The following is a 7,528-nucleotide window of genomic DNA, read 5'->3' as shown; positions in this document are numbered from 1 at the left end:
TGCAATGTTTCATCTGGTTTCGATGCACTACTTTTGACGGCCCACCCGTTTCAGGCCTGACTGTGAATGCAGGTATGTCGGGGTGGTTCTGCTTGACAACTATATATGGTTCTGGCTCCCACTTGTCCTGGATCTTATTCCTTCCCCTTGGTCGATGATTTCTCAGCAGTACTCGATCACCCAATCGGACAAGTGCAGCGCGTGACTTCCGGTCGTAGAGACGTTTGCGTCGCCGTGACGCATCCTGAGCTGCGTCCCCGGCGGCCTCCGCGGCCACTTTCAGCCTCTCATGGTGGTCGAGGACCCAATCATCGAGGTTGTCAATGTCACTGGGCTCCAAGTCTTTTCCCCCCAGAATGTCCTGAGGCAGTCGTGCATCTCGGCCGAAGAGGAGATAAAGGGGAGTATCCCGTCGAGGAGTGAACGTGACTGTTATAAGCCATCACAAGCTCAGGAAGATACTCCTTCCAATTTCGTTTCCTCTCTGGTGTAAAAGTTCTAAGCATATCATGCATCGTCCTATTGAATCGCTCGCATTGAGCGTTGCCCTGGGGGTGATATGGACTTGTACGACTCTTGGCGATGCCATAGATACGACAGAGTTCTTTGATAACACTGGCTTCAAAACTGCGGCCCTGGTCTGAGTGAAGCCTAGAGGCACAGCCATAATACACAAACCAGTGCTTGACTATGGCCCTGGCTGTGGTTTTAGCAGACTGGTCTTTCGTGGGCACAGCCATTGTAAAGCGTGTGAACATGTCAGTCATGACTAACACATTCTCATAGCCACCCACAGACATCTCCAAACGGGTGTAATCCATGGCCAGTACCTCTAGAGAGGTGGTCACATTAGTGCATGTCAATGGGGCTCGGATAGTTGGAAATATGTCTTTGGCAAGTGCACAACGCTTATACTGCTTCACCCACTCATGTACGTCTCTGCTCATTGAGGGCCAGTAAAAACTGCGTGTCATACGTGCAAGTGTACCCTTCTGACTAAAATGACCCCCATGTTCATGCTCCATACTGAACAAATGTTTCCGCAGAGACTCTGGTAATACCAACTGGTACACCTCTTCACCGTCTCTGGGGTCACAAATGCTACGAAACAGGACACCATGACGGATGCTCAGTCGATCCTATTGTGAGGACAGTTATTTCTGTTCCGGGGCCATTCCCTGTAACTGGGTCTTGTTGGGCCGAGCGTTACATTTCGTTGCCCGTGCCATAGGGCCTACTACAGGATCCTCTACCTGAAGTTGCTGAAGCTCCTCCCAGCTATACCCAGCAACTTTTGCTGCAACAGCAGCTTGGGAAGCCACCTGCACACTAGACCTTCCTGCATTTGTCTTCTGTCTAGGCCATAGACAGGCCCGCACTTCCTCAGCCTGAATGACGAGAAAGTCTTTATCAGTGTCGCTCATTTCAGGCTCCAGTGCTCGAGGGAGCCGAGACAACACGTCCGCATTAGTGTTCTCCCTCCCCGGTTTATAATGCACTTCAAAATCATACTCTGCTAACTGGGCGACCCACCTCTGCTCCACCGCCCCGAGGTTAGCTGTTTCGAGATAGCGCAGAGGATTATGATCAGTCACCACGACAAATTTTGAGTACATTAAAAAATCCCAAAATTTCTGTTATTCCCCATTTAAGGGCTAGCAGCTCGAGCTTAAATGCACTATAGTTCTTGTCATTTCTCTCAGAACCCCGGAGGCCTCGACTAGCAAAGGCGACAACACGCTCCACCCCCTCCTGCCGCTGACTAAGCACTGCCCCCAACCCAAGAAGGCTCCCATCAGTGGTAAGAGTGAAAGGGAGGGAGAAATCAGGATACGCAAGTACCGGAGATGACATAAGGTGCTCCCTTAGCTTATCAAAAGCTTCTTGACACTCTCTACTCCACACAAAGAGAACAGACTGACCTCCACTCTCTTTCTTTCCCTTTCCCATTAGAGAATGTAACGGCTTTGCCAGCTGGGCGAAGTTCGGGACAAAACGCCTGTAATACGACATGAACCCCACCACTTGCCGCACATCTGTTGTACTTCTGGGCACCGGCCAATCACGGAGGGTTTTGACCTTTTCCATGTCGACTCGAACACCCTCTGCGGAAACAATATGGCCTAAGAATTTGACCTCTGACTTTAGTAGGAAGCACTTGTTTGGTTTAAGCTTCAGCCCATGTTCCTTCAGACGACTGAATACTAGGTCCAGTTTCTCGCAGTGGCTATCGAAGTCGTTGGAAAAAACCAGGACATCGTCCAGATATATTAGTAACACGTCAAATGCCAGATCACCGAGGACCACCTCCATCAGCCTCTGAAATGTGGCAGGGGCATTGCAAAGACCAAATGGCATTCTAGTCCACTGGAATAGGCCAAATGGGGGGGTAACAGCTGTTTTCTCCTGATCGTCTACATGGACTGCCACCTGAAAATAGCCTGCTGTCAAATCTAGCGATGAGAAGAGCTTTGCCTTTCCAAGGGCATCCAATGACTCGTCAACCCTTGGGAGTGGGTAGGCGTCTTTCAATGTAACACCATTTAGCTTACGGTAATCACAACAGAACCGTACAGATTGGTCTGGCTTAATGACAATTACCACAGGAGAGGCCCACGGGCTGCAGCTCTCCTTAAGTACCCCTTGTGCGACTAAGTCTTGCACGTGTCTCTTAAACTCTTGAAATATGTGTGGAGGTATACGCCGGTGTCTTTGCTTAATTGGCCTTGCATCTCCAGTCTGAATATGGTGGGTCACCGTGGTAGTGTACCCAGAATCACTTTTATGCTCTGAGAACACATCCCGGTGTTTCCTGAGAAGATCGTCCAGCTTCTGCACCTGGGATGACGTTAGGCCCTCGAAATTTGCATGTATCGGAACAGACAATGATCCCTCCCCCTCTGCTGACTTGACCTCCCCACGACAAACCTTCCTCACGTACACTTCTCCATCCACCTCCTCCACGGACACTACTTCCCTTGGTACGATCACATCGGGTTTACTCAACTCTGCCACTCTGCACCTTGGGAACAATGTGATGGTCTTCTCACTCGAGTTGAGTACACGCACTGGGACCCTCCCCTCAGTAGCCTGGGCCAGTACATTGGCCACCAGTAGACCACGTGGGAGACTGGCCCTGGCCGATGCCTCAACCAACACTTTGCATGTTGCTCTGGGTGGTATCCTACAGCGACCTTCAATCACCTTTTCACTGAACGGGGGAATGGTGACCGCCCGCCTCCCTGCGACTTTTACGAACCCGATCCGCCCGTTCGGACCTACGCACTGTTTCTCTTCTTCCATAGTTGCCAGTATACGGCGTAGGCTGGCATGGCCTGGCTGTAGAGTACCTCGGTCAAGCTTCTTAACACCTTTGAAATCAGACAGGAAGCCCTTGAGCGCTCCGATTACATTCATTCCCAGAATACCCGGTGGTTTTCCCTTTTCTTTCTGGCCGCTGCAACTGTCTTTCAGGACAAAAACACACCGACCCTTCAACAGCCTGCCCATACACTCAATATCCGCCTCCAAACACCCGATCACTGGAATTTCAACGCCATTAGCCGCTGTTAGACAAACCCATTTAGCTGGTGACAGACAGCACTCGGTCCCCTGGAAATGTTCCCTGAAATAACTCTCTGGAATGGTAGTGACCTCGGAACCAGTGTCTAAAAGGCAGCTGGTTTTTACTCCATCTATCAAAGCATCAATTGTGAAGCACTCCCCAAATGCACCACGAGAAGCTGCTGAGTCCCTCTCCCCAGCTAACACGGAACGTTTCAGTAACCTTCCTGTGTAGTTCCCATTTGGTTTCGTCCAGAGGGAACGTTCGGGGAATGTTCTGAGAATGTTTGCAATAAAGTTGACAAATAACCTGAACATAACATTGGTTTGCATGTTCTACGAACGTTCCGGGAATGTTCTGAGAATGTTTGCAATAAAGTTGACAAATAACCTGAACATAACATTGGTTTGCATGTTCTACGAACGTTCCGGGAATGTTCTTAGTTTTGGGTCAGATAGTGGGTCAATGTTGTGCGCATGCGCGTTGAAGTCTTCCGCTGTGCAGACAAAGAAAACATCGAACGCCATTTTGAACATCGAGTGTGTTATCCAGCATTATCTAGCTGTGTTGGCTACCATCCGGTTACAAAACGTAAGTAAATGGGAAGAAACAAATGTAAAGCTTGTCCCCACACATGATTTTGAAATGTTTAGAAGGGTTTCAAGCCCTCAGTTGGGTTTTATTTTGATTGCAATGCGCGGCTTTTCCAACGGCTGCGCCACACAAATGCCCACATATGACAGATTTCTGCAGCGCAGCTGACAAACCTCAACATTGTCAACTTTTGTTTCATTTCTATCTCCAAAGTATTTTGATATCAAAAATGTTTTCGCGACAAGGAGCACTTCAATTATGAGCCAGATATGTAAGAAAAGATGAAAAGGGCCGCTAGTTATTTAAAAGGTATTTTATTTTTAAAGTACAGTTGTCGATCGGAAGTTGCAAACTTCTTGCGCATGCGCAAACACATGGAACAGTGGTGAAGCGGAAAGTCCAAGATGGCGGACTAAACGACGTGGCTTTCCGGAGAAGTTTCACATTTACGACCTTATAGATTCAAAAATAGCATCAAATACCTCAACTATTCGCATTATCTTAAGCCCACCGAACGGACTTTGAGTGTGGAGCGATGGCGTGTCATGTAAAGTGAAGATTGAAGACGTGATAGAAGATGGACTATGCTAATGGCGACGTCCGCTAAAAGAGAACATGAAAGAGAATCAGCGCCACCAACGGAGAACAATCTGAAAAGCGAAGATGAAGGTGAGTGTGTTGCGTTCCCTCATTTGAAAGTTGTTTGAATTGTAGCTGAGATAGGCTCCAGCGCCCCCCGCGACGCCGAAGGGAATAAGCGGTAGAAAATGGAAGGATGGATGGATGAATTCCAAGCCCTAAAAATAGAAATTAGCCGACTTTGTTGAACAATGTAAACAAAGAACCTCGATCCAAAATGTCGGAAATGTCTGTTAGAAGTTAGTAGCAGTAGTAAACAGTAAACATGTCATACGCATCATTAAACCCAGTAGATACTAACTTCAGTGGAAAGTGTATGCACCCATATTGACAGAATGCTCACTTAACAAATTACAACTGAAGTTGTTTAATTAACACTGAACATTTTGTTATGCTTTCAGATGGTTGTGTACGTTGTGGTGGAGTTTTTGGGAGAACACACAGTTAGTGCTGTACCGGAGATTTGGACTGCAGAGGATGAAGAGGTATGCATAAATAACTGTTAAAGGTGTTTTCATCATTTGTCATAGATTTCTGGTCAATTAGCGTGCTAGATTTAATTGATTTTGTATGGGAGTTTGATGCACTTTTTGACAGTGCCGAATGTTCTTGCTTCACAGGGACTGTTCTGCTACTGGCCATCAACCAACGTTTCAATAAGAATCAAGCGAGGCGAGATGCCGGACAAGGAGTTGTGGGGCAACATTGGAATCAGAATCTTCCCTCATTCCTAAATTGGAACGTTGTGGGAACGTTCGTTTGTGGAGTTTTTTTTGGTTACCAGAACGTGATTCTTGAACGTTAGAAAATAACATAAAAAGAACAGTCTAAGAACATTACTCGGGGACATTCCTTTCAATTCATGCAGGCTTTGGGCATAATAAAACAACAAAGAAAACGAGTGTAGCAATTTGAATGACTTTATTTAACTGAAGTCAATAAATGTTGATACAGCGTAAACAGATAAAGCTATAATTTGGTGTATTAGTCTATAATTAAACTTGATCTAGCTAGGCGAGTGCCATTCGAAATTTCACGCATGATTATTCTCGTCTCGCTTCCTTTTGCCAGCCTGCAATAACAGAAATGAATGGGAGATTTTTATAATAATGTCGCAAGATGTTATTAGAAGCAGCAATTAAGACAACTTGTATTGACAAATCTGGCTATGCCATCCATCCATCCATCTTCTTGTCCCGCCCCTCCTCTCCTCCCATTCGCCAGTCCACCATCCTGCTAGTCATTGATTGGCCAAGCCTATGGCCAAGGTCCTGGGTGCGATTGGATGAAAATATTTTGAAGGATCTCAGGTTATTAGAGATACATAAAGAAATATGTGCACAATATTAGGTGTACACCTACATATTATTTTGTCAAAATTATGAAGGACAAACTGTAAAATTGATTATTAATCTACTTGTTAATTTACTGTTAATATCTGCATGTTCTATCTACACTTCTGTTAAAATGTAATAAGCTCTTATTATTCTGTTGTTTGATACTTTACATTAGTTTTGGATGATACCACAAATTTAGGTATCAATCCAATACCAAGTAGTTACAGGATCATACATCGGTCATAATTAAAGTCCTCCTGTGTCCAGAGACGTATTTCCTGGCTATAAACTACATAAAAAGATTTTCTGATAAAAAAAATATCGATGTATTCATTTTAGTGTTGACTCGATACGCTTTTGTGCTTGGTATCATTACAGTGGATGTCAGGCCCTTGGAATTTTGTTTACATTGTGAAGCCCCAGCTTGTTAGCGGTGATGCCGGTGAGCTATTATATCCTCCTAGGGCAGGTGTCGGCAACCTTTACCACTCAAAGAGCCATTTTGACCAGTTTCACAAATTAAGGAAAACAATGGGAGCCACAAAAATCTTTTGAAATTTAAAATGAAATAACACTGCATACAAAGTTGTTTTTTTTGCTTTGTGTTATGTATAAACCAAGGGTCTCAGACATGCGGCCCACACCTTAATATGAAAATTGAATGTTAGTGCGGCCCGCGGGTTTTATATGAATGGCCCTTGACAGCATCATACTTGTCAACCCTCCCGATTTTTCCGGCAGAGTACGAATTTCAGGGCAACTATTCTCTCGAACGTGCCGATACAGCATTTAGCGTCCACTACAACCAGCGTGCCGGCCCAGCCACACGTTGTATGGGGCTTCTGCCTGCTCACGTAGGTGACAGCAAGGCATACATGCTCAACAACCACACAGGTTACACTGACGGTGGCGGTATAAAAAACTTTAACACTCTTACTAATAATGCGCCACACTGTGAACCCACACCAAACAAGAATGACAAACACATTTCGGGAGAACATCTGCACCGTAACACAACATAAACACAACAGAACAAATACCCAGAATCCCATGCAGCCCTAACTTTTCCGGGCTACATTATACACCCCCGCTACCAAACCCCGCCCACCTAAACGCACGGAGGGGGGGGGGGGTTGATGTGTGGGGGAGCAGGGTTGGGGTGGGGGCGGGTTTTGGTGGTAGCAGGGGTGTATAATGTAGCCCGGAAGAGTCAGGGCTGCATGGGTTTCTGGGTATTTGTTCTGTTGTGTTTATGTTGTTTTAAGGTGCAGATGTTCTCCCGAAATGTGTTTGTCATTCTTGTTTGGTTTTGGTTCAAAGTGTGGCGCATTATTAGTAAGAGTCTTAAAGTTGTTTTATATGGCCACCGTCAGTGTAACCTGTGTGGCTGTTG

General features: G+C 45.9%; 1 long non-coding RNA gene across 1 annotated transcript; it reads left to right on the top strand.

Annotated features, from left to right (window-relative positions):
* Window positions 1–4,779: 4,779 nt before the first annotated feature.
* LOC133620626 (uncharacterized) lies at window positions 4,780–5,438 on the top strand. Its single transcript, XR_009817545.1, has 3 exons — window positions 4,780–4,828; window positions 5,200–5,283; window positions 5,419–5,438. It is a non-coding gene; the product is annotated as an uncharacterized lncRNA (long non-coding RNA).
* The last annotated feature ends 2,090 nt before the right edge of the window (window positions 5,439–7,528 follow it).

The sequence above is a fragment of the Nerophis lumbriciformis genome, linkage group LG24 (assembly GCF_033978685.3).
Source record: "Nerophis lumbriciformis linkage group LG24, RoL_Nlum_v2.1, whole genome shotgun sequence".
NCBI classification, from domain to species: Eukaryota; Metazoa; Chordata; class Actinopteri; order Syngnathiformes; family Syngnathidae; genus Nerophis; species Nerophis lumbriciformis.
This window is presented reverse-complemented; position numbering and strand designations above follow the sequence as displayed.